This window comes from Nothobranchius furzeri, chromosome 14 (assembly GCF_043380555.1).
Source record: "Nothobranchius furzeri strain GRZ-AD chromosome 14, NfurGRZ-RIMD1, whole genome shotgun sequence".
NCBI lineage: Eukaryota > Metazoa > Chordata > Actinopteri > Cyprinodontiformes > Nothobranchiidae > Nothobranchius > Nothobranchius furzeri.
Genome location: NC_091754.1, coordinates 31,676,457 through 31,702,850, shown reverse-complemented (window position 1 = coordinate 31,702,850; position 26,394 = coordinate 31,676,457). Strand labels below are relative to the sequence as shown.

At 42.5% G+C, this 26,394-nt stretch overlaps 1 protein-coding gene across 4 annotated transcripts in view; it reads left to right on the top strand.

Annotated features, from left to right (window-relative positions):
• Nucleotides 1-26,394, top strand: part of sema5ba (sema domain, seven thrombospondin repeats (type 1 and type 1-like), transmembrane domain (TM) and short cytoplasmic domain, (semaphorin) 5Ba) — a 266,236-nt gene that overhangs the window by 30,346 nt on the left and 209,496 nt on the right. For 3 of the 4 annotated variants that reach the window (XM_015965908.3, XM_015965907.3, XM_015965906.3), the window contains exon 2: nt 17,956-18,020. The exons of the other annotated variant lie outside the window; for it this stretch is intronic. The gene's annotated coding sequence lies outside the window, so the exon portion shown is untranslated. The remainder of the gene's footprint in view (nt 1-17,955; nt 18,021-26,394) is intronic. 4 annotated transcript variants of the gene reach the window in all.

Below are 26,394 nucleotides of genomic sequence, written 5' to 3'. Positions count from 1 at the left end.
TTTGTATAAGTCCTCTTTTGCATGTCTATACTATAGTATACTATACTATGCTATGCTATACTATACTGTACTATACTATACCATACTATACCATACTATACCATACTATACCATACCACACTACACTACACTACACTACGCAATACTATACTACTTTACTATACTGTACTATACTATGCTACACCACACTATACTACTATACTACTATACCATACCATACTATACCATACTATACTATACTGTACTATACTATACTATGCTATACTATACTGTACTGTACTGTACTGTACTATACTATACTATACTATACTATACTATGCTATACTATACTATACTATACTATACTATACTATTTCCCAATTTGATGCTTTCTTTAAGTTTTCTGGTTTTGTTTTGGGGGGACTTTTCAGAAAAAATGAAACTGAGATTTTTTAAATTAATTTTCATTGTTTTTCTTTAGAGAAATGAATTTCACCAGGTAGTTTGTGATATTTCTGGTCTGTTTGACTGATTTGCCTTCCACATTTTTTATTTCATGCTTCAGTCAAACTGATGTTTACAATCTCCAGCTCAACCTCCACACAAGAACCCAAGCATTCATCTTTTGGGGTGGTGTGTAATTTCCATGTGCTCGTGCTGCTCTGCAGATGTTTCTGATGCAACGTGACAGCTGAAATAATAAAGTACTTTGTTGATGCAGCAGCTCACACAGCTGTGATGCGTAGTGGTTGAGGTTTTATCAGGTTTCCAGCGAACGCATCAATCAGTCTAGAAAGAAGATTCATAAAGTTTACAGATTTGTCTTGAACCTAAATTTGATTGTCTTGTTTTCTCTACCAGTGAGCCAAATAACAATGAGAAGTTTAAAAATGGAATAGTGACTTATTCCTTTATGACTAAGATGTGCATTTTATTTAGTATGAGTGGATCAAAGCATATATTCTTTTTTTCAAGGATAGTGGGAATACACGCGTTACTGTGGAAATACGGTGAGGTAATCCGGTCTTTTCTCCCTCCACAATTAGAATCATAGTTTCAGAGCAGCAGTAAAAGTCAGGAAGGTGACTTTTTGATGACTAAGGCTGCAAAAGTTGCAGCAAAAAGTCCATGCTGCCATAAAACCTTCCTGAACCAAAACGGCCTTGCCTGCATCCATAGTGGCCGTGGATCTGCTGACAACAGCTATTTGATGCTGGTGACGGAGGACAAGATGGTTCTGCTGCTGCTTTGTAAGTTTTTCTCTCTGTGATCTAGTGTGGTGGCACTGGCCTCCAGGGACGCCCGCAGACAGCTAGCTGGCACAAGAATGTGGGGAAGACTAAGAGATGGGAGTTATTGGAGGATAGCTGTTTCCTCCCCGTCTACTTTTTATCCAGTCTCCTGTCTGTGCTGTTTCCAGAGCAAGTGCCACAGGTGGATGATTTAAAAAAACACACACGGTGAAACAGGGATCATTGAGTTAATTTGCTCTAGGGTAAAGCCGACTCTGTGTGTGTGTCTGTGTGTGTGTGTGTGTGTGTGTGTGTGTGTGTGTGTGTGTGTGTGTGCCAGCCAGCCTGTGATCAGCCACGTTTCGGTTTGTTTTATTGAGTGCAGGCTTTGCTGTCAAAAGTAGATGGCTTTTGATCTTCTGAGATTTCTAAACAATGTTCTGAAGTTTCTTTTCTTGGTGAAAGGCATCTGAATATGACTTTGCACCAGCAGGGAGCTTTAGCAGCCAAGAGGAAGTGTCATGGCTGCCATCCAAAAACATCCTCAATCACCAAAATTTCATAGAGGTTAACATAAATGTCACTGACTCCATTAAACTTGCACTTGAAGTGGCAAAGGTTATGCTGCTCCCTGAAACCCCTTCATTTCTTTGCGTGGTTTTGCACTTCACCGGGTGAACGACAGCATATTTCTGCAATCCTGTGACGTATATTCACTCAAACTAAAGATACACCACACTGTTATCTACTGAGGCAAAGTAGCCGGGCCATCTCTTTACAAGCATACATGAGGTAGCTTAGCCTAGCCTAAAACACAAAATATAACCTACTCTTAATTTGAAGACTCTGAACATCTATAGTGGCGGTTTCACCACAGGGTTCAGTTTGAGGCATGCTGCTTCTGTGTGTGAAAACACACACTTTACCTTCAGGCCCATTAGCCTAGCCTGCACAAGTCCAGCATTTTGTTATTTTCTTGCACCAACAAATGAGACCAGAGTGAAGCTCCTACAGTGCAGCATCCAAAAGACATGAACGCCGATGTGGGCCTGATTCTCTCATCACTGTGCCGTGAGTGAATACTCTGATTAGCCAAGGCTCTGCCATTCGTAACACTCCAAGCCAACCAGCCGACTCCTGCTCCAGAATGTGGACAGTTTATTAATAATTTAAAAGCCTGCAAGGGTAATGTGGTCCAGGGTTGATGATCGCTGCATTAAAAATAGATCTAAAACAAATCAAAGTCGTGCATGAACTTCTATAAACTTAAGGGTTGAGGAGGTAAGCGTTTAGCATTATTAGCTACTGATATACTAGTTTGCTTTTGTGAGCTTTAAGTGAACCGATTTAAGATTTTTAAGTTTTCAATAAAACATTTTCTGATTAAACTGATTTTTATTGCTGACTTAGTCACATCGTCCTTATTTTAGGCTCAATGTTTCACTCATAATAAATGTGCCGCGCCCGTTTGAGCCAGTTTATTCTCTCCTACCTGTTTTATTTAGTGCTGATTCCTTAGAGATGTGGGAGGCTGGTGACTAGCTCCAGCCTCTGGGTGGGAGGCGAGGGACACACTGGACATGTCTCCAGTCCATCACAGGGGCACCGAGACACACACAACTACACACTCACACCTAGGGACAGCTTAGTGTCATCAGTTAACCCAACATGCATGCTTTTGGTCTGTGTGAGGAAACCGGAGTACCCAGGGAAAACCTACACCTGCATGGGGAGAAGATGCTAACTCCAGTCAGAAAGGCAGAAGCCAGGATTCAGAGGCTCCTCTTGGGGCTTCACGGCATTTTGTAAGAATAAACTGTGCTGGTCTGCAGTGGAAAGAACAGGTAGCTGCCCGCAGGAGAGTATCGGGTATCGGTCACTGCTTCTGTTACATCTCAGATGCTCACTAACTGGTGAGCAGTTTCTGAGCTGAAGCACAGCAGAGAGGGATGTGGATGAACCTGAAAATACTTTTCATAGAAGTTATTAAAAAAAGTTCATCTTTCAAGGTTGTAGAATTTAGCTTAAACTCAGGCCTGTTTTAATCTTCAGTGTTCATTTCTGATTTGGAGGAGGATCTTAGCATTTCATTAAAGGATGGAGTGCTTTACTGTTATTTCACACTGAAAGCATCAGCGGTGCGGAACGCCGCCGCTTCAGATAGAATCCATTATAGTCTATGGAGAGTTTAAAAACAGCCACAATGCGGCAATTTTTAGGTGCGTCCTAAAAGCGGTGCACCGCGAGAGATAGCATCCTGCATCTGGGACTTTCTGTAGTTGACTTAGGGCTAGACAGGAAATTACACACAGTTTTGGTGTAAAATCCCTGGGATTTTTCAAAATAAAACTTCTGCAGTGAAGCAATTTCATATTTATGAAGCTTACGTATGGCCTAATGGCTTATTTACTCCCTGCATCGTTCCAGAAGTGCAGCAGTGTGTATCTCATGGCTTTAATCCTGGCAATGTAGAGGAACAACATATGTGACCCCGAATAAGTTCACTGAACTCTAAATTTATGAGGAAACTGATTACCTAATAATTTTTAAGTTAACTTATCTAAAAACTATAAGTTTACCATAACCTAAAACAATGACCTGAATAAAATCAAAGCATTTAACTACCAACCTATAACTTAGCACTTAAGCAACTTACAAAGTTTAATTTCACTAAACTTGCATATTTTATTTTATTTGAACTTTATTACATGTTTTTACTAACTTAAATATTATAACTTATATGAACTCTAAATGGACTTATTAAACCCTAACCCAAATAAGTTGAATTTACTTAAAAATGACAATGTGACAGGCTGGTGAAGGCAGTAACTAACAACAGATCATGACCCTAGATGCTAACAGCCAATGAAAGTGGGACACTCAAAGTCAAGTCAAGAGCATCTGGTGTGAACAACCACAGTATTAACAACAATGGGACGGCACAGCCATACAGCATTACTTTGGCCAACCTCCTCACTTATGGGGCCAACATGATACAAAAAGTAACACCACATCTGCAACACTGAAGGAAATAATTTCTGAGAACAACAATCCTCCACAATGAACATGCATAAACACCCCAAAATAGAGCTAAATAACTGAAAATATGACTACCCACAATGCACCACGCCCAGCAATTGTTTATTGTTCCTGCAATCCATCAAAATGACTAGTTTGTGGTTGTTTTTCCTGGAAATCCACAATAAAAAAAAAGATACAAGTCTTTTTGTCAGACACACTTTAGGGTTGACGTAAAGATGAATGGAATAACATAGAAACATAAAATAATAAATCAATCATTTTTTGTTAATGTTACTCATTAAAGTGAAGTTGTCATTTATTGATTAATTAAAGTTATGCTTACTTAAAAAAGAAATAGTTCACTTAAAACGTTTGAGTTCTATGTACTTAAAACAAGAAAAAGGTTGAACAAGCTCAACACATTTGAGTTCTAAAAACATTTTTTTAATTGTGAGTTTTATCTACTCAATATATTTGATTATTTGAACTTTTGGGTTTACAGTGTATATGACATCAAAAAACGATATCAAATCTTTTTTTTTGGTTTAATGGAGGATTGCAAAAACAAACCGTGACTTTTGAAGTCTCAAAGGATCATGTGATGCCGCAAGTCAAGCGAGGAGCACGTTGAGGAAGCCGTTCTGCAGCCAAGACTCTCCCGGTGTATAATGGACCACATTGAAGCTTTGCGAGTGAAGCATTCTGCACCACTTGGTGTGTAAAACAAGAGTTAGACTTTTCTTACACCTGGTTCTTTGGAAGCAATTTAAAAATATTTCATAAATGTGGGATTAAAGTGGCTGAAATGATATTTAAAATTAAGACTTTAGCTTGTAAAGCAGTTGTAAAACAGCGAACGTAAAATCATTTAATAGTTAAAACGATTAAAAGCGGTCTGGCTAAAAGTTTTTAGCAGGACATCGTTGGTCCAGATTACTTGAAATCTGTTAATTAAAAAATCTGTCACTTCTGTCTCATTATTACAGATTTATAATGTAAATCTAAACTTTTCTGTGCTCAAATCAGCCATACACCTAGCAGAAATATTAGCAGCTTGCTTCGCTGCACCAAAAAACACTTTAGAGTGAAACAAAGCAGAAGTTGGATTAAGGCATCAATGTTGGTCTCACGTTCCCGTCATCTCTGACCTGCCGTTTCGTGACAGCGGGCGGGGGCTTGAATAACAAACTTTGGTTGCTTCATAGAATCATTGCGTGGCTGATGAAACTCAACTTATAAAAGTATCACTTGCTAACCAGCCGGCATTGACGTGAACCTACGCTTTCTTTAACTCGTTGCCAGAGCCAAGCGAATTAGCTTGTGAACGATAGGTTGCAGGCTTTCAGATTGAGAATGTGCGCGACACCAAAGCAGATCCAAATTCTGACGGTGCAACTCCGTTTAGTTCTCCTTCTGATTCCTCCCTCAGGCCACGCTCTCTTTGAACCCAAATTAATAGTCTTCTTTGCTCCGTTACATATCATTTGAACCTGTCTCTCCGTTCTGCAATTCAATCTTAATTGCTAAGTACTTCCATTTCAAGAGCTGTTGGGCAAACTGGGTGCCTGACAGATGAGTCAGTGGCAGTAAACACTAAATGACTTTATCAAATGCTATGTCTGCCTGCCTCTGGGAAGCCCCGCTGCCTTTTAAGATGCTAGGAACTCTTCTCTGTGGTCCTAGGAGAGGAATTCAATAGAAGACGGGAGTATTGGTTACCTGCCACTTTCTTTTCTTTAGTTATATCCTCACATCACAATGATGAATGGCGGGTTCATTTCTGCACTTAAAAAGATTGATTGGGGGCTTGATTCCCAGCCCCAAATGGTTTACATCTTGCTGTCTCATGCCGTTCCTCTTGTCACACTTCCTACATTAATCTTTGTTTTTTTATTTCTCCTTCTGTATTTGCCGGGTTCGCTCCTCATCATCAGAAACTGCTCTTTAATGTGCAACTCCCATCTCTTCTTTTAACACCCTTCCTTTGATGTCTCTCTCTAACAAGTTTTTTTGGGTTTCAGTAAGTCAGCTGACGCTTTGGCTCCTTGGGTCTCCGCTTCGTTTGGCATTTTTATGACATCAACAACACTTTGGTGCTCAACTGACCGAGCCCAGGTGTTAAAGATGAATCACCTGCAGCTCTTATTCATCAGTCCACACCCTTTCCACTTGCATGCCTTACTCCTCACTCCATCGACTCTAAAATCAAATGACCCTGGACTGATTGCATCCCAGGAGAACCCGAGGCTTTGTGTGCGGATGCAGTTTAAAAAGATGAAACGTTTGGACTTCTCAGTGCTGGCCAGTGTTTTCTGCATAACTCTCTCCCCACAATAAAAAGCTGTTGGAATATCTAAAAATCTATCTTGGCAGCATCAATTATTCAACGCATTTAAACTTGGAAGGTTTGAAAAGTTGGTAGCTGCAGCATTCATTGCCATAACAGCTTCAGATGCTGAGAGAAGTACAAGACCAAGACCAAGGAAAGTCAGGAATATATATATATATATATATATATATATAAAAGGGATGTCAGAAAATATCAATATGGCAATATATCATGATATATTTTCCTGTGACATTATATCGATATTCAGAAGCCATGCATCTAAAATTTGGAAGAATTTACTTCATAACATTCACAACTTTTGTGTTTTTTTTCTTTTGGTGTAATTAAAATGCCGACCGCTAGTTGGCAGCAGTGTGTAATGTGTTTTGTTTCCGCTATTAAAATGTAAATCCCTCTATTATGGTTCAGAAACCTCATGTTAAACATGTTATATGTCAGTTTGGACTGTTTATTGAATTTTCTTGCATTAAATTCAGTCTAAAAATCGCTAATAGTCTGGCTGAATATAATGTATTGTCTCCCCTGTAACTATGTATATATATGTATATATATATATGTGTGTATATATATATATATATATATATATATATATATATATATATATATATATATATATATATATATATATATATATATATATTGTATATATATATATATATATATATATATATATATATATATTGTATACATGTATATAAAGCCAGACCGCTTTGATGATCAGTACACAATGGCAGAAGCATGGTCATGGACTTGGACATAAATGTGGACATGGACATGGACAAAACTTTTATGAAAGCCGCAGAGTTGCATCTAATTGCTTTTGCGCTTACTGTAAGAGAGAGAAGGGATTTTATTGTGACTTGTTAGAATTGCTGTTTTCTTTCCTCTTCATTTTCTTCAGCTTTATAATTCCAGTGCATTTTGGGGCCACATCCTGTTTAGTGAAGTGGTGCTTGAATGGAGTCCGCTGAACAGAAAATCAACATTGCACAAATGAATCATGCTTCAGGTGTCGGCTTGAGAAATTTCTCTGGATATTTTTGACATGATTTGATTATTTTCTGCTATGACTGAAGGTTGCCTTTTCTCCAACTCACTCTTCAGCTCTCAGTTTCCTTCCTTGACAAAGAAACAAGCTCTAAAACATGTAAGAAGCACCTCGGACCCTATGGGTGGCAAGGTTTTGGTGTATAAAGCGGGAAAAACAATATCCAAAGTGTACTTGGTGAGTGTTTTGTGAGGGGTTGTTTCTCTGCAGTGTTCTTCCATTTTAAGTTTACGTGCAGATTCGACTTAAAAAAGGTGGTTGGTGTTAAACTAGAATGCAAAGTGTTTGATGACCTCATCATCAATGTCATGTTGGATATGCAGCTGAAAGAGAGCAGATCCCAGCAGCTTTGTAGGAAGTAAAAGTCGGCGTAGAGATAGTTAAAGCTGCAGTTTCTCGTGTTTGTGGAAGTTATTGGTTTGTTGATTATCATCAGAATGTTAATGTTACAAGACACCAAGGTCTGTTTCAAAAAAGGAATGGCGCCGCTAGGTTCGCGGCCGAGTGTGAAGCGGCTGGGATGAGGATCAGCACCTCCAAATCTGAGACCATGGTTCTCGACCGGAAAAGGGTGGCTTGCCAACTCTGGGTCGGGAGAGAGGTCCTACCTAAAGTGGAGGAGTTTAAGTATCTCAGGGTCTTGTTCACGAGTGAGGGTAGGAGGGATCGGGAGATCGACAGGCGGATTGGTTCGGCGTCTGCAGTGATGCGGACGCTGAGCCGATCTGTCGTGGTGAAGAGGGAGCTGAGCCAGAAAGCCAGGCTCTCGATTTACCGGTCGATCTACGTCCCAATCCTCACCTGTGGTCATGAGCTTTGGGTAATGACCGAAAGAACGAGATCGCGGATACAAGCGGCCGAAATGAGTTTCCTCCGTAGGGTGGCCGGGCTCAGCCTTAGAGATAGGGTGAGGAGCTCGGACATTCGGGAGGGACTCTGAGTAGAACCGCTGCTCCTCCGGATCGAAAGGAGTCAGTTGAGGTGGTTTGGGCATCTGGTCAGGATGCCTCCTGGACGCCTCCCTGGGGAGGTGTTTCGGACATGTCCTGCCGGCAGGAGGTCCCCGCCCGGGTCAACCCAGGACACGTTGGAGAGGTTACATTTCCAATCTGGTCCGGGAACACCTTGGGGTCCTGCCGGAGAAGCTGGTGGAGGTAGCTGGGGAGAGGACGGTCTGGAGCTCCCTAGTTGGGATGCTGCCCCCGCGACCCGGACCCGGATAAGCGGAGGAAGACGACGACGAATGGCGCCGCTTTGCCACAAAGCAGACGCAGTGGCGGTAACGTGACGTGATCTTGTGTGAGTGTGGTGGTCTCTGGGCTGTCAGATACATCCCTTTAGCTAGGACATGACTTGTTCTTCATCCCGACTGAAGCCACTCCCCTTAGGTTTTTTTCTCGAGCCGCTCTAAAAGATGGCTGCCCTTCACGATCCCCATGAACTGTCTGGTGATCTGAGTTTCAGCTCTAACGGCCAGACGCTGTTTCAGCTGATTCTGTTTACAAATGTGAAATGGACTCCCGTGTGTTATTTGCAGACTGCAGGAATCAGAATTTGACCATTTGAATGATTCCGGGAAAAACTGAAAATTAGTGCTGGTTCCAGACGATTCTCCGCGCTCGATGTCCATCCAGAAAACTCTGGATTGCTGCTTTAATTGATCAATTTCCAGTGTGAAATGATTCTACGGCACACTTCTTTGATGATTTATTCATAAAAGTTTATTGTAAACTTTATGTTTTTCACATGGGCTCAAAAGTGTACACAAGCATTCAAATACATACATGCATCAGAACCTTTTAACCAATAGTGGGTTGATTAACGCACCCCGAGTGACCATGAGGGTGTTTGATCATTAAAACCGTTTGTTTAGTAGAATGTTTATGTCGTTAGATCTGATAAGAAGCATTGTTTGATTGGTCTTTGATAAGAGCTAACTTTGCTTTCTCCTGAATTTCCATTTTCTGTCTTCCTCACACACGAGTTCTGTTTTGGTGCTGCGGGCTGAAAACTGTGTTAGCTTAATGCACATAATGCATTGGGCTGTTGGGAACATTTTACTCAATTTTCTGCTTGTAATTTACATAGTGGAGGGCATAAAAGCATATGGGCTACAAAGCTTCAGCAGCTGAAAAGCATGTTGATTGCCATAATGCAGCTGATTCCCTCTCTGTTTGAGTCTAAGCAGCTGATACGGTGGAAGGTTTCAGATATGTCTTACAGCTAAATCTCCCAAAAGACATGTTCTCTGGATTCACATGGTGCTGCTTTGCTTGAATTTCCACCTCTTCACTCTTGTTCCTTCCTTCTCATCGCCCACTATTTTCATTTCTTTCTCAATTACGCCGCCGCCGGCTGCTTCCCTCTTCAGCTCAGCTCACTTTTTCTTCTGATGGTATCTGACCAACAGGGATTCGTCAGAGGGAGATCTTTTCTTCTTTTCAAACTCCTGTCATTTGTCTTAAATAGTAATTCTCAGTCCCCAGAACATCCAATACTTCATCTTTTGAAGTCCACACCTCGGAGTGGCACGGAGATGAATTTGTCGATGGCAGGAAGCAAAAGTGTTTCTCTCAGCAACACATGTGCCATCTTTGTTATTTTAGAGGACTCACCGCCGTCCTGTTGCATGAATGAAACTGATTTCTCTGAACATACGGTTTTACTCACAAAAGCAGCCCTGGCAGTTGAGCCCAGATTTGAGGCAGAAAAAGCTGCTGGAACACTCAGCTCCAGTGGTGCAGAGCTGTCGATCGTTGATCCAAAAGATGCTGGAAAAAGCAACTTTTTCCAGCAGGTAGAGAGAACTTTGGGAGAGAACAAAAGCCATTGCTGCTTTGGAGGCACATGAGGTGTTTCATGTCAGTCCATTCATTTTCAGCTGCTTATCTGGAGTCGGGTCGCGGGGAAAGTAGCCTAAGCACAGAGGCCCAGACTTCCCTCTCCCCAGCTACTTGGACAGTTCTTCCGAGGGAATCCCAAGGCGTTCCCTGGCCAGGTGACAGACAGTCACCCTGCGGAGAAAGCTCATTTCAGTCGATTGTGTCCGCAATCTCATTCTTTCGGTCATTACCCAAAGTTTGTGACCGTAGGTTAGGGTAGGAACGTAGATCGACCAGTAAATCGAGAGCTTCACCTTCTGACTCAGCTCTCTCTTCACCACGACAGACCGGTACAACGCCCGCATCACTGCAGATGCAGCACCAATCCGCCTATCGATCTCAAGCTCCAACTTTCCCTCACTCATGAACAAGACCCCGAGATACTTAAACTCCTCCACTTGGGGCAGGACCTCATCCCTGACCCAGAGACGGCATTCTACCCTTTTTCTATTTAAGGTGTTTCATAGTCACACCAAATAAGAACTGATTAGCTTTTCCAAGTATACATCTAAGCTAGTGCTTGACAGCTCTTGGGCGGAGTCTGCATATTAAAGGGGAATCTACATTTTTTTGTGTCTTGTTGATAAATACAAATGGCCTTCTAGGGCTCTACAGCTCCCCAAGGTGCTTTACAACACAGCCAGTCATTCACCCATTCACACACACATTCACAGACTGGTAGTGATGAGCTATATTGTAGCCACAGCTGCCCTGGGGCGCACTGACAGAAGCCAGGCTGTCGAGCACTGGCGCCACTAGTCCTTCCGACCACCACCAGCAGGCGAGGTGAGTGGAGTGTCTTGCCCAAAGACACATTGGCTGCAACAGACTGAACTGTGCTAGAACCTGCAACCTTCAGGTTAAGAGGTGGGCCCTCATCTCCTCGGCCTCTGATACTTCATCCATCATAACGAGGAGGTTCCTCTGGTCTGTTGTTGAGAAGATGCTGAAGCAAATGGTTAATCTTTTGATTTACTCGTCTGCTTACATTCCAAATGTGGCCATGAGACGTGGATCATGGCCAGCAACAGTAGAGCCGACGCAACAGGAGGGTACTAGGGTTAACTCATGATGCTGACCTCTCAACATGGACATTCATGTTCTCTCTATTAAGGTGTGGTTTTCCTCATAAAAAAACTAATCAAGCGCTCGTGTGTGTGCGTGCGTGTGTGTGTGCGTGCGTGTGTGCATGTGTGTGTGTGTGTGTGTGTGCATGTGCGCGTGTGCGTGTGTGTTCAACTGCCGTTGAACATTTGACAAGGAGGTCTAAATAAAAAATAGATAAACTGGAAGACTAAAACCATTTAATCAGAGGAAAACCAAACTCTTGATGCAAACTGAACCAAAATAAGTCAGACAGTTCCGTTTGTGATTTAAATGCTTGTTTATAATCAGATATATTATGTTCTGCAGTCTGTCTCTGGTCTGTTGAGCTGCTTATGTTTAAGTAAGAAATTAAATGAAAAGACAGGATTATTTTGTAGCCAGCGAGTGTGAGGATTACATTCTTTAAGCACATTTAAATGATGTTCTGCTCTCATTTTTTATGCTCCTTGAGTTGGAGACGGCCTAACTTTGTCACTGTGTAAATGTGTTCCAGAGCGTGTGCTGTCTGAGTGCTGAGCACACATGTTAGCATGAAAACAAACCCCATTGAAAGGAGCGTTAAGGTTACACAGAAGCAAAACAACTGACTGTACACAGAAGAGTAATCATGATGAGGCCAAATGTTGCAGCTTGATCACCTTCATGACAGAAATGAACAAACAAAATGATAGGAGGAGGTTTGGTCTAGACCAGCCAAACGGGCAGAACTCTCATTTTGCTGGCGAGGAAGGACTGTGGTGGCCTTTTTAGTGGCAGCGGAGGTTGGACGTCTGTGGGTCAATATTCAGTTTGATGAGCAGAAAGCTGCTGGGAAGCTGAGGACTCTGCCTCTGCAGGCGATCCACTCCCACTGCTGTGCTTCACTCTGCACCATCACAACAGCGTGATGGGAGGTCTACGTGCACGCACATGCACGTGAAGATACAAGGACCCATCAAGGCAGAGCCAAGGAGCACACACCTGAAGCACTTGTGTAGACAAAACATATCCTGAGACTAAAGTTAAAGGGACTATTTCAGCCGTTTTAAAGCGTGTTTCTGTTTAAAAGTTATGTTGAGTTATGTAGCCGGCTTCCCGAGCCACCTCCATGTGTTTACCGCTAAAAGACTCATGAGCATGCCCTGCTGAAAAAGTAGCATAGACATGACTGGTTACCAGTTTGGGTCGCTAGTGATGAGATGCTAGATCAGCATCCCACCTTGAACCATACGGGAGCAGCATGGTGGACTATGGTGGAGAAGAGCTACGTTTTACAGCTGTGGGGGTTGTTTATGCTTGGAAGAAATATAAACAATTCCATGTAAATAAGTATAAATATTATTTAAATGAAAAGAAGTGAGATTTTGTTGGTCACATTAGATTATTTTTAACTTTCACACATAAAAACTCTCCTAACTGACCCTGGAAAATAGGAGCATTAGAATTTTTGTAAAAGTCGGGTCGTGCATCTCAGCCAGCATTAGTGATTTACAGTGCTGGCTCGTCCATAGGGGGTGCTAGGGTGCCGCCCCACCAGTTATTGAATTTTGAGCGATGAGGCTATTTTTAATACATTCATAACGTGAACACTTTTCTAATCCATGTTTCTCCCGAAAACCTTTTGTTTTTGACTAGAAAAATGAAATATTTACATTTTTGACACATTTAATTAAAACTAATGTTTAGCGAGTATTTTTAGAATTTTTTTCTGCCTGCTTGAATTTTGTTGTTGGTTTAAAAAAAACAAGAATTTGACTCGAAATTACAATTTATTTAAAGATTATTTATTTTTTCTAATAAATCATAATTTTTTTTATCTATCTGCCTATAAACCATCATTTTTTAAGAAAGCAAATGGATAAGAAACATGTTAATAGTACAAATTTATTTTAAAAAAACTCGTTATTCCTATGTGCCTTCCCATAACGGGTCATGCAAATCTCGGCCGACATGCTCTTTTTGGCACACCACTTGTTAAACTGCCCCCACCCAAAAAATAATTCACCAGCCACCACTGGTGGTTTGTTTGAGGTGATGTCACATTTCTGAGGCCTGATGCATTTTAAAACCAGACTGGATTGTCCATCATGTATCTGAGCTTTTGGGTGGCTGTGCAGTTTGTAGCGTTAATGTTTACATTGATGTATTAGCCACCCTGGGGCCTCTTTAATGGGGCTGCCTCTTAATTACTACAGAGGCCCACTTAAGCTTAGTGAGCAATCTGATAGAAACACATGAGCATAACTCAGGAGCTGAGATTTGTTTTCATTAGGACGGAAGTACAGCAGCACACTGTGTGTGTGTGTGTGTGTGTGTGTGTGTGTGTGTGTGTGTGTGTGTGTGTGTGTGTGTGTGTGTGTGTGTATGTGGTATGTGTGTGTGTGTGTGTGTGTGTGTATGTGTGTGTGTGTGTGTGTGTGTGTGTGTAGTCCAAGAATGGGGAGTAAAGGGTCAAAGGTCATACTGTATATAAACAGGTGTCAACTGCTACAATGGAGAGGGAGGGCCGTGAGAGACTTGCCTGTGAAAGCAGCCAGGCTGCCGCCTCCTCTCCTGCAGGATGGATGATGTAATGCCGCACCTTCAGGTGGTGCAAATGAAACCGTCCTGCAGGAAGGAGCTGACCTTTTCAGAAATATATGTGTGTGTGTTCCTGGGTGACCATGGGTCTTTTTAATGGGTTGGATTAATGAACAAATTTTATTCTTGTCCGTAATTTATGCTTTTATCTGCACAGTCAAATTCACACATTTCCTGTTTTCATCTCCTCTAAAGCAGAGGGACTGGTATATGCATTTGAAGTGTTGACAAATGGATGTTTTAAGTTGTTTTTTTAGGTAGCTTCATGCAAAGAAATCAGAGAAATGCGATTAGAAGGAAGATCTGGATGATGTGATTTAATAAACTAATTCATCTAAAGAGAAGCTGAGTCCTGAGTGTGTTTGTTTAAACGGGTTAGTGTTTTATCTGGTGGTAAATCCTCTGTACAGCCCGAGTAAACACATAAGTTTATTCTTGTTTGCAGCTTCATCTCTTTACTGGTCATGTTTTCTCTCAGGGTTCATGCAACACCCTGCCGGCTTTCTCGTCGTTTCTGCTCTTGGGCTTGTTGCTTTTGTCGGTGTAGCTGGTGCTGCGTTTGTCCTCAGGCTGTAGGGGTTTGGTTTTGACATGAGGAGGGTTTCACTTTACTTTGACCCCAGGTGATTGTTTCGTACATTTATTTCACACAAATTTCATTAATAAAGTTAAAGTTGTATTCTCAAATCTTCATTTAAAACATTCACAGCTGAATATTCATGGTGCTGAAGTGTGACGCAGGAGTAGCCATCGCCTTGGGCAGCAAGAGCCTCATAAAATATCGAATAAACTCCAGAACCAACGTTATTCTTTCATTTATGCTGTTAAATATCTGATAAATGTGATGTTTTTTTATTTTAAGATTTGCTTTAATGTAAGTTTGCTACCAAAAGAGTGGAAATAAGGGGGAAAACTACCAAAAATTATAAAAATACAAGTTCGTTTAGCAGCTGCAGATTGTCAGCAACTGGCACTAGCTACAAATCTGCAGGATTCACCACTAATCAGACGTGTTTCCGTCAGTGCCTCAGACAGGGAAACACAGCATGGATTTCTGTGTGTGTTCATCAAAATGAACGTCAGGAGTTAAACTCCCATTATGTCCACCTTCTTCTTGCTTTGTCTTCATTAAAGCTGCAGCTAAATTAGGATGATTTTATTTCCACTGGTGGGTCCAGATGTATCCATTAATAATCTCTTTGTTTTGATGAGGGGGGACACACTATAAAAATGTATTTATCATATAACTGTGTGTGTGTGTGTGTGTGTGCATGCAAGTTTGTGTGTGTACGTGTGTGTATGTGTGTGTGTGTGCATGCATGTGTGTGTTCATGTGAGTGTGCATGCAAGTTTGTGTGTGTACGTGTGTGTGTGTGTGTGTGTGTGTGTGTGTGTGCTTGTGTGTGTGCGCGTTCATGTGTGTGTGTGTGTGTGCGTGCATGTGTACACATACATTTATGTGTGTGTGTGCATGTGTGTGTGTGTGTGTGTGTGTGTGTGTGCATGCATGTGTCATGTGTGCGCATGCATTTATGTGAGTGTGTGTGTGTGTGAATAGGTGTGTGCGTTCATATGTGTGTGTGTGTGTGTGTGTGTGTGTGTGTGTGTGTGTGTGTGTGTGTGTGTGTGTGTGTGCCTGCCTGTGTGTGTGTGTGAGTCAGCTTACAGTGGATAAAGCCTGGTCTCACACTGACTTTGCCGATTATTTGCAGTGTTTTTGTTTGAGCGGTCACTTCCTGCTGTTCACCCCTAAATTCTCAGCTTAACGCCGAAGAAAATCCGTTTTCCGGCATCTCTGGCTGTTGAGTGTCTCAGGCCTGAGCGGGAGACTTTTGCAGTAGAACTTTGAGCTGAATGCTTCATGATGCTGGATATGCATGCCATTGTTCTGGAGTACACTAACCTGCTAACAGTTTATGTGAAACCGGCAAATGTTTGCGTCTCATAAGGGGAGTTGTCTAAGGCGGCCATTTGTAATTGGGTTGACCCTAAAACTGAATAACTTTAGACATGAGGAGACTCCTGGGGCTTTAAACAAGGGCCATGCATGTACACTATGTGTTTGAAGCACACGGTGAGGATGAATCTCAGCTACTAACACACTGGGCACACGGTTTAGCTCGGCCGATCTTTATCTTTATATGTTTGCTCATGGCTGCGCAGTGGTGCAGTGGCTAGAGCTGGTGCCTTGTAGCAAGGAGGTCCTGGGTTTGCTTCCCCGCCTGGGATCTTTCTGCATGGAGTTTGCATGTTCTCCCTGTGCATGCGTGGGTTCTCTCCGGGTACTCCGGCTTCCTCCCACAGTCCAAAAACATGACTGTTAGGTTGACTGGACTGTCTAAATTGTCCTTAGGTCTGTGTGAGTGTGCATGATTGTTTGTCCTGTGTGTCTCTGTGTTGCCCTGTGATGGACTGGCTCTCTGTCCAGGGTGTACCCCGCCTGATTTGCCCATTGACTGCTGGAGATAGAACCCCCCCCCCCCCCCACCCACCCACCCACCCCCACCCCCCCGACCCTGCGTGGATGAAGCGGGTTCAGAAAATGGATGGATGTTGGCTCATTCTGACTGATTCTGGTGTTAATCCAGTGGTTTTTACTGGGAGTTAAATTAAAATCCATTAAGGACGCTCATGAGGTATTTTGGTAACAGACACACCAACACACAATGGCCCATGGCATAACGTTACGCCCACCTTCCAGGTCATGAATGAAGGACATAGGCAGGTTATTTTCTATTCAGTGTTTGGACGTCAGTTTATTTTGCTAATTCTAATTAGAACACATTTTTGGAGATTTATAAGAAGATTTTTGTTTTAGAGCTCATGTCTGCATTTGTGGTACTGATATATTAAACAATATCAGCTAAATAAATTAAATATAACAACGCCATTTTCAACAATTTATAGATTTCTCAGTTATTTTTCTTTTATCTTGAACTGCAGCCCAAATGAATGAATGAATGAATTCACATTTATTTATTTACTCACTTACTTACATTTTTATTATTTATTTATGTAGAGTCAGAGCTTTATGCAGTGCTGTTATGTAAGATCAGTCAGCGGGGCCCTACTGGAGGTCCAGGTGATTATCACGAGTCCGTCCTCATTTCTACTTACCTCACCGAGGCTGAGGAAACGGCAGCCATATCGCAGTAGCTGATGGCTCAAGAGGGATCACATGTCTGAGCTGCTCCTTCAGGTTGCCGTAGAAACCAACCAGGGCTATTTGTTCCAATTTGCTCTGTGGCATTGAGATCAAAAAGCTTGGAACCAATGCTAATATCCTCTCTGCATATTAGCGTGTGTGTGTGTGTGTGTGTGTGTGTGTGTGTGTGTGTGTGTGTGTGTGTGTGTGTGTGTGTGTGTGTGTGTGTGTGTGTGTGTGTGTGTGTGTGTGTGTGTAAAAACACAGTAGAGCATCTGTTCACCTCATTTCCATCTATATGGCTCACCTACATTTTGGCCGTGCAGCACAAGGCCTCTACGGCTCCAGACTTTCTCGTGTCCTCCAATAGTTTAGAACTTCTGGGTTTGGTATTATCCTCCTCGACCATCAGTGGATGTAAAGGCAACTCGCCGAGACCCCCACCCCCCACCCCCGGCCCGTGAAGTCTCAGCTTAAATACCATTCCCGCTCCGCCTTCTCCGCTCCATTGAAAAGTTGGCGGCTTGTTTACGAGAGCGCCAGCCTCTTTGTGGCTTCGGTCTGTGCTCATGAGAAGGAGAGCAGCGTATTGAAGACTCACCCCTCCCCCTCCTTTCTCTCACTTCTTCCAGAATCTATTTGAAAAGGACAGACGGCCCCCTCAGCCCCGTACCCACACCCCAGTGATGCTTAGCTGGTGAGTACTCCAATCTTTTCACAACTTTCATGCATTTTTGGGTTCGTTTTGTCCATCTTCTGTTGCACTTTCTGCTTTTAGATGTGTGTGTTTATTATGTTTTCTGGTAAAACCTAAACTTCTCTCTGGGCATTTGCGTTGCCTCCCATCACACTCCTGTATGTAAACGAGATCTGGTTAGGTTTCATCCCCGAACCACTAAATCCCCGTGGCCTTCGTAGTGATGCTGCAGCCATCTTTTTGTGGTGAAAGCTCTTTATGTTCCCAGAGTGAAGAAAGTTGAAACACATAGAAGAGAACGTGACTGAGGAAGAGGAGAAGACAAGTGTGTGGGCCTGTGAGCTCCATACAGGCTGCTAATGGAGACGTGTGTGTGTTTTTTGTGTGTGTGTGTGTGTGTGTGTGTGTGTGTGTGTGTGTGTGTGTGTGTGTGTGTGTGTGTGTGTGTGTGTGTGAACATTAATCAGTGAATCATTCCAGCTGCGGACAGCCTTGAGCTTATTTGACAGTGAAGCCATTATTCATGGGACTCACCTTGTGAAATCACTTCCAGCAGAACTACCCAGAGCTTCTGTGTTCTGATGGATTTTAATGTAGCAGTTTCAGGTTCTCATTAGGGATGCACAGATACCGATACCAGTATCAGTATCTATACTGATACTGATTCCAGTATCGGTATAGGTAAAAGTTAACCAATATCAAGAACCGATAGAGCTCCGGGAGTTGACGTCACTTCTCCCGGCATGCAACAGTTCAAATCGAAACGGCGCCATATTGGCAGGTAGAAGCCCGCAGCTGGACTATTTGTTATTGTCAGAAAACTCAATCAAACGGCAAATACGGTAGATTCCTGTTGTGCCCCAGGATGCAGAACAGATGCGGACGACATAAGGAATGAGCCATCTACAGGATTCCCCAAGATCCGGAGCGCCGCAAACGTTGGATCATTGTAATAAAACACGCTAGTGACCGGGCTAAAATGAAGCTGTGGGACCCCGAGAGGAAAGGTTTTCGCTTATGCAGCGACCACTTCATATCAGGTACTTAAACCAACGTTTCCTCAACTGTGTATGGTATTTATTTTAAATGCTTTTATTATGATTCTTAGTGGGCTTCCTAAACTTATTTTGGCGTGGCTTTTTGTCATAGCAGCAAGTAAACATCACGTAAAACGTTGCCTCGTGAGTTCTGCGTGCTGCCGTTTACGTGTTTTATGATCACAGCAATTAACCGGCTAAGCTGTATTTCATTTTTAAGCAATGGTTGATCAATTGTCAGATCACACATAAAAAGCACTTTGGATTGCTATTATCTGTCTCACCGAGACAGATCTCAGACAGATCCTGAGACGCTCCTGCCTGACATATTTATTTTATTCACGGAAAACAATCAAACTAGTGATTTCTCTTGGTGCTCACTTTATACATTCAAACAGCACAGCACTCTATTTAAACTACTGTCCATCCATCCATTTTCATCTGCTTATCCGGAGTCGGGTTGCGGGGGCAGTAGCGTCGAGAGGCCCAGACTTCCCTCTCCCCAGCCACTTGGGCCAGCTCCTCCGGGGGAATCCCAAGGCATTCCCTGGCCAGGTCCGGTAAGAAGTCCGCTCCGACATCCCAGGGGCACAGTAAGGGTCGGAGATGTTTAGTCTATTTAATTTCTGACTATATAAAACAATTTCTTCGGTTTTAAAGTGTGAAGTAAACTCCGACGAAGTAAAATCCAAGCCGATCCCGTTCAATTTGTTTACCCTTGTTGCCTGCCAACATGGCGTCTACTCTCTGAGAGTCACGTGAAATCCGGAGCTCTATACCAATGCAATTGCTTGAAAATGGCTTCACTGTAACTTGTCCTTTCTGTTCACCTAATATTTTAGTTTTGTTATGATTTTTATTCATATATTTTACTTTTTATCTACCTCACAGTCTTTTCCTGTTGAAAGCGGGGAAGAAAATAAAATCTGTATTCCAAATCATTGCATTTTTTTGTGTGGTAGAAGTATCGGTAATCGGTATCGGCGAGTACTCAGATCCAAGTATCGGTTTGGAAAAAGGGGTATCGTTGCATCCCTACTTCTCATGAGAACATTTGATGGTGAATTTTTTTTATAATTGTTAATAGTGGTTACTGGTTTATCCAGAGGTGCACCAGTTGTGGTTTTGAAGGCTGATGATGGTCTCTGATTGCTGCACACATTTCACCTGCTGATACTGATTTACGCTGATTTAGATTTATTTCCAAAAGATTTAATCAGAATTTTGGAAAAGTGCTTCTTTGATTCATAGGCGGATGACGATCAGCTCTAGAGACATGATGTTTATTCTCACAGTGCGGGGGCTCGTTCCCAGGCTCGCCCCGCCAAAAAAAATGCAGTTGACGACTTTAGTAAATACGTAAATTATGGTGAATTCATGAACCACGAACATGATGTACTGGTGAAAGTTCTCAGCCATCCAGATCATGGTGGTCCCAGTAGGGTCAAATGAAGACTTCTTTGGTTTCTTGAAGATGCTTTAGCTGAATTTTATCCTTCCTTTAGTTTTAGACTGATAGTTTTAATCTCCTGTGTCCCTTCTGGCCTTCACTCACTTGTGACCCACCCGCCCTTTGGTTAACCCGTCCTGTTTCTCAGGTATCAGATCCCTCCTGGTTTCCACACTGACTCCTTTCCTTCTATCTAGTTTTGTTTTTATTCTGTGAACATGTCGAGTTCAGCTTTTAGCTTGCAGTTGAGCACAATTGGGTTCTCTGAAAACTTCTTTTCTTTTTTCCACAACTTAGACGATCCGATCGGCCCATTTTCACAGCAGTTCATGCAACGTTCCCTAATAAACCTTCTGCTGGTTTCACAGGTATTTACATAAACTGTGGGTTCTGGTCTAGTTTCCTCCCATAAATTTGGTATAAAAACAACAAAAAGGTGTTTTTTTAATAGTCTTTTTAACATCCCATGTCCTATACAGTTCCACATTTATACAGTCTCATAGCGAGAGATCCTTTTCTTCTGTAGAATATTTGTTAAACTCCAAACCTTTTCTGTAAAACACTCACAGCAAACGTAGATCATTTATTCACAACTCTCACCTACTCCCGTCACCTAGTTTCTAATATCCCCGAAGGGCCGCTTTGCTATTTCCTGATGTTTTGTTGTTAGGCTCTCCCTGTTCAGCCCTTGCCTCCCTCTCACATACACCGCTCAGTTCAATTTGTGGCCCAAATATCTTTCCGTAATATGTGTCAGTGGAGCGGCCGTGCTCCCTCTCTGGGTGCTCCGTTCCAAGCTCCACCGCATTCTCTCCACTCCACTGGGAGGATATCAGGAGCTCCCAGTCAAGGTTGGCACGTTGTGTCCTTCAGCCACACTGCTGTTTGCTGATATTTAGTTCTAGATGACAATAAGCCGGAAGAAAAACAAGATCCTTCCAGGCCAATAAGCAAGGGAACTGGTGGACTTAGAAGAGCATTGAAGGAAAACTGGGATGGAAGAGGGGAGCTCATCTCTGGAAGGGGTTGCTCTTCAGAGCATCCTGTTTGTGACACACTGGGGCAAATTAAGGAAGCATCATTATCCCTTGGCAAATGATCATGCTGCCTTTGTGGTCCAGCCACGGTACATTAGGGTGCCTTAAATGTGGCGGAGCTGCACTTATTCATTTTACAAAAAGAGGTCCTGCTGGCAGATCCTTGGCCTCACTCACAGAGGACTCTTTCACACTACACTGGAGTCAGGGTGGGGATGTGATGGGGGTGGGGGGGTTGAGAGGTTCTCCTGAGATGGGCCATACTTGTCCTGCCTTAAGCTACTGGTGGTCTCAAAGCACAGGGCGAATGGCTTTAACCTCTGGGAATGATGGATCTCCTGGACACTTCCACACCAGGTTGTGCAGACCAACATCATTAAACAATTATTCTAATAATAGTGATAATCAGTAATCAGCTAAATGTACACATTCGTTTTAGTCCACGTCGTACCCGCTGACCGATCTCTTCTGATGAGGATTACGTTTTTTCCGTCTGGGCTGAATTACTGAAAGATGGAATTCTAGTTTAACTGACAGGAAGACTAAAGAATAAACAGGAAACCCGCAAAGGCAGACAGTGCAATGCAAAAGGTTCAGTTCTGCACAGGTTAGTTAAAACCACCAAGGATCTGATTCAATTCAGAAATGGTTAATGATGTTTAGCTCCAGTTTGATGTGTCTAAGTATTCTTTGTAATTTGTTTGTGGGAATTAAAGCAACATTTTTGATGATAAATGTCTTCATTAACCCCAAAAAACAGCAACGTTTGTGACTTTAAAGATGTAAGTTTTTGGCTCTGCCTCTTCTGTGTAGACAAATAGGACGTTTTAGCCCCTTTTCCACCTCTCAGTGCTGCTTGACTCGACTACACAGTTCAACCTCGGGAGTTTGAACTGTTGAGAGAGTTGATTTGTACCTGACACAAAAACATGACACAACGCAACAATGGAAGACATGGTAGGGATTTGGTATTAAGGTGGAACACTCTGGTGACTCCGCCCCCTAGTCAATCATTGACAGACAGTCTTTGAAGTCACATTTTTGGCCCGGTGTTCTGACAAAACGTCCTACTTTGGCAAAACATCCTACCCGTAGGATAATTTTACGGTGTTTTACATGACACAAACCCTAACCCTAACCCAAAAAATCAAGTATCAACGTCAATAAAAAGTACTAATACTTACCTATTTTCCTGCAAATATGACAATGGAGTAGCATTCCCTTTTTGTATTGTGTGCATGCGCGCACATGCTCAGGAACAACGGGGTAGGAGACATTCCCAGAACACTGGCTCAGTACACTAGAGCCGCTTATCCATCTGCAAGGTTGGGCACAGAGTAGAGCAAGTTATTGTGGACCGACGTGTTCCTGTATGGGTCTGCAATTTCAGGGGAGTGTTTCTATCGCAGTTTGGGCTCTCATTTCGGCAGGCGAGGTTAAACAAACATTCATGCGCGTTTTTGCCAATAAGTTGTGCAACTGTTCAGTATTTTTGTGCTAGAGTAAATGTGTCTGCAGAGTTAAAGACAAAAAACAAATGGATTACCACAGACACCAGAGCATGGATGTAGTTTAGGACACACGGGGTGGGGGTGGGGGGACTTTACAGTAAGTATACAAAAAATATGTATAAAACTACAGCCTAGAGGCTCTTTTATGCAATGTCAGGAATGCAGAACTGTCAAGTACACAGTTGGCAGGAACGGCCAATCACACCTTAGCAAGTATCAGCAGAGCCAATAGATGAGCTCATGGACGGTTCTAGTGGGAAACAGGCTTCGACACCAGTGGTTGTTTTCTGCTTGGTCCCAGTGCTCAACCAGTGTCTATTTAATATAGCGTAATATTCTTTTAGGATGATAAAAAGTGCAGGCGACAAAAATAGACTTTGGTAAAGGGGGGGGGCATGCCCCCTTCCCCCCAAAAACTACATCCATTCTGCCTCGGTTTACCGGTCTGTGTCTATAAATAGCATCCAGCTCCATGCACTTCCCCCATTTCCAATCCAGAAAAAAATAAAATCAACTCCGGCTGTTTTTGTCTGTAGCATTTCTTGGGCTGTAATTTCTTCAGCTTGGGTGACGCCATTCCAGTGTTAGCTCGGATTCTTCTCGGCTGCCATCTGCTGAGAAAAAAAAATCTTCTTTACTGATCCGTGTAGCTCCTCCTGAGTATGGACTCTCACAATGACGGTGAGGAGTGTATGGATCTCTGAAGATGACCAAAATCTGCTGCTACTTGCTGGCATGTTTCCTATTCATGTGCAGCTAATGAAAACACAAACAACGGAACTCTGTTTCGTTTGTTGCAGGTAGCGATGTATTTCTGTCAACCAATCGGTGGACTGTGTTGCTGCTCCGCCCTAACCATACAGCTCCAGAAGGGGGCCACGGTCCGGGTCAGTTGTCTGGACTGGTTTTACAATCGGAACAGAAAAATGAACGATCCGATCCTTCCCATTCCACGTCATTCCATGGAAATGAGCTATAGGAACCACATGGAAGGTCTCTGGTACCCATTACTGATGGAGCTACAAGGGGATAGGGCCAATTAGGTGATGAAAAAAAGGAGAAACATTGTTATTGAGTCAGACTTGAACTCTGCTGTCCTCCAGGAACTGAAAATGATTGATTATTAAATTATTTCTCTAATACCAAACAACAAAAGATGTTACTCATTGTACTCAGAAATAGTTTTCCTGCTCATGGGATCATTTTCTTTAAAAAACCAGCGCTTTCCCGTAAACAGATACTGTTTTCTGTTTTGACTCACTTTTGAAGAAAAGGCAGATGGCATTAAATAATAGGAGTCACTTTTAATTAGCATCTGCTGAGGCTTGGTGGTCAGAATGTGGACTTTATTTTATATCTCAGCATGAGTCCCAGACTTTTACAGAGCCATCAGGAGCTGATCCACTGGGCATCAAGTGCTTGGATTAAGTTTTAACCAAACACTATAAATTCAAAGAGCGCCACCAGCTGAAATGGTAACCTCTTTAGAAAAAACTAAACGGGGGGTGGGGGCTGCTGAGAACGCCGTAAAACTCCTGGTGTGTGAAATATTTGTTCTTGGCTCTTCTCCTTTATTTATCCTCTAATCAACTGGAAGCCTCACCCTGGGATTGATGTTGCCTTTACTTTATTTTTCAGGCTAGGATCGGAGGGAGATTTCATTACTCTCCAGCATTGTTTCCTGTTTTTTATGAAGTCAGTCCTGCTGCTGAGGCGAGGGAGGAGGGTTGTGTCCAGGGGCCGAGGCAAAAACCCCGAGCCTGTAAATCCTGAGCTGATCTCTGGATCATTAAGCCGTGAGCCCTGAGTCTGTTGGTTCTTTATCACCAGGCTCGGATCCCAGGCCATAATGGAGACTAACTGGCTAATGATGACGGTCTTCTGCAGCTACTGCAGGTCTGACTGCTGCTGCCAAACTAAATAGAAGGAGGCACTGAAAACGTATAAATCCTGACTGTTGGTGAGTGTCAGGCTTTTGGCAGGTGAGCTGTTTATTATTTACTGTGCTCAAATATTTATATGTTTGAGGAGGAAAATGTCGATTTTTTTCTACCAATGTTAGGAACTTCCCCTCCAGCTGCCTGCTTGTTTAACTAAAGATAAACGGAGAAGTTTGCATTTATGCGCTTGTCAATTTGACAAACAGCACAGTCTCCTCTGGGGATTGTTGCTAATAATATTTTTCCTGCCTTTGAACTAGATTGTCTGATAAACTGAGGAGAAGGTGGCCGTCCTTCACTAAAACAGAGGGAAAGGATCACCTTTGACTCTTATTTGAATTACCTTTCTGGTGTACATTTCCTACACGAGTGCCTTTGCACTTGCAATAACAGAAATGAAACAAGAGCCTCTCTATTAACGCAGCTGTAGTATTAATAATGCATTAAGAAAAGGCAGCACAGATCACATTTATTGTTGTTTTTTGACAATATAAAAATCAGATTGAACAAAATGTCAGGAATTAAAGGCCTAATATTGTTGGTTGAATACACACTTTATAAACAATAGTGATACAGTAGTTTAGCTAATCTTTTAAAACAAGATTATGCACAATATTCTGTAATCCCACTAGCCAGTCAAACCATCCTACATATATATATGAATATATAGTATGGCCACAGACCATTGACAGCTCTCAGTTGTGGGGCAGGATCTACGGTAGTCTTTCAAACTGTCTCTGCATGCTATTGAATACCAACCATGGACGTACTCACTGCTACGGGTATCAGTCAACAAGAAGTCCACCATACTCCGTCAAAGAAGACGCAAATACATCCTTTTCATAAATAAACATAAGTATTTCTATCTGCTCGAGACTCAAGGCCAAAATGAAAGTAGTCCAAAGTTTTTGCCAAAGCCGTTTCAAATGAGCTGTCGCATCTCAGTAACATCCCTCCCCTAACAAAGTGCTGTGATTGGCCCACCAAACCAATAGAGCACTGTGATTGGCCCGCTATGGAGCCATGGCCATCTTGGTTTCGCTAAGTCGCTGTAACATCCTGCCCACCGGGCTCACTCCTGGGATTAGTCCACCAAATAAATAGAGCGCTGTGATTGGACCGCTAGGGGTGTGAGTCAATGGGGCAGTTTGCCTCTGCATCGTGGAAGAACTACAAAAAACATGAAAAACATAAAATTATTTTTCTAAATAAACGCGGTGCGATTGATAACAGCCGTCAGCCATACCCTAACCAACATGCACCACTTAACTAATGCTAATCTATTCATTCACTTGCATTTTTGACATAAGCTTTTGATGACTTTCAGGAATATCAGAAAAAAGGAAGAAAAAAAACTCTATTCAAATTGGTCTTTGGAGGTTTGCTCAATGTTGACACT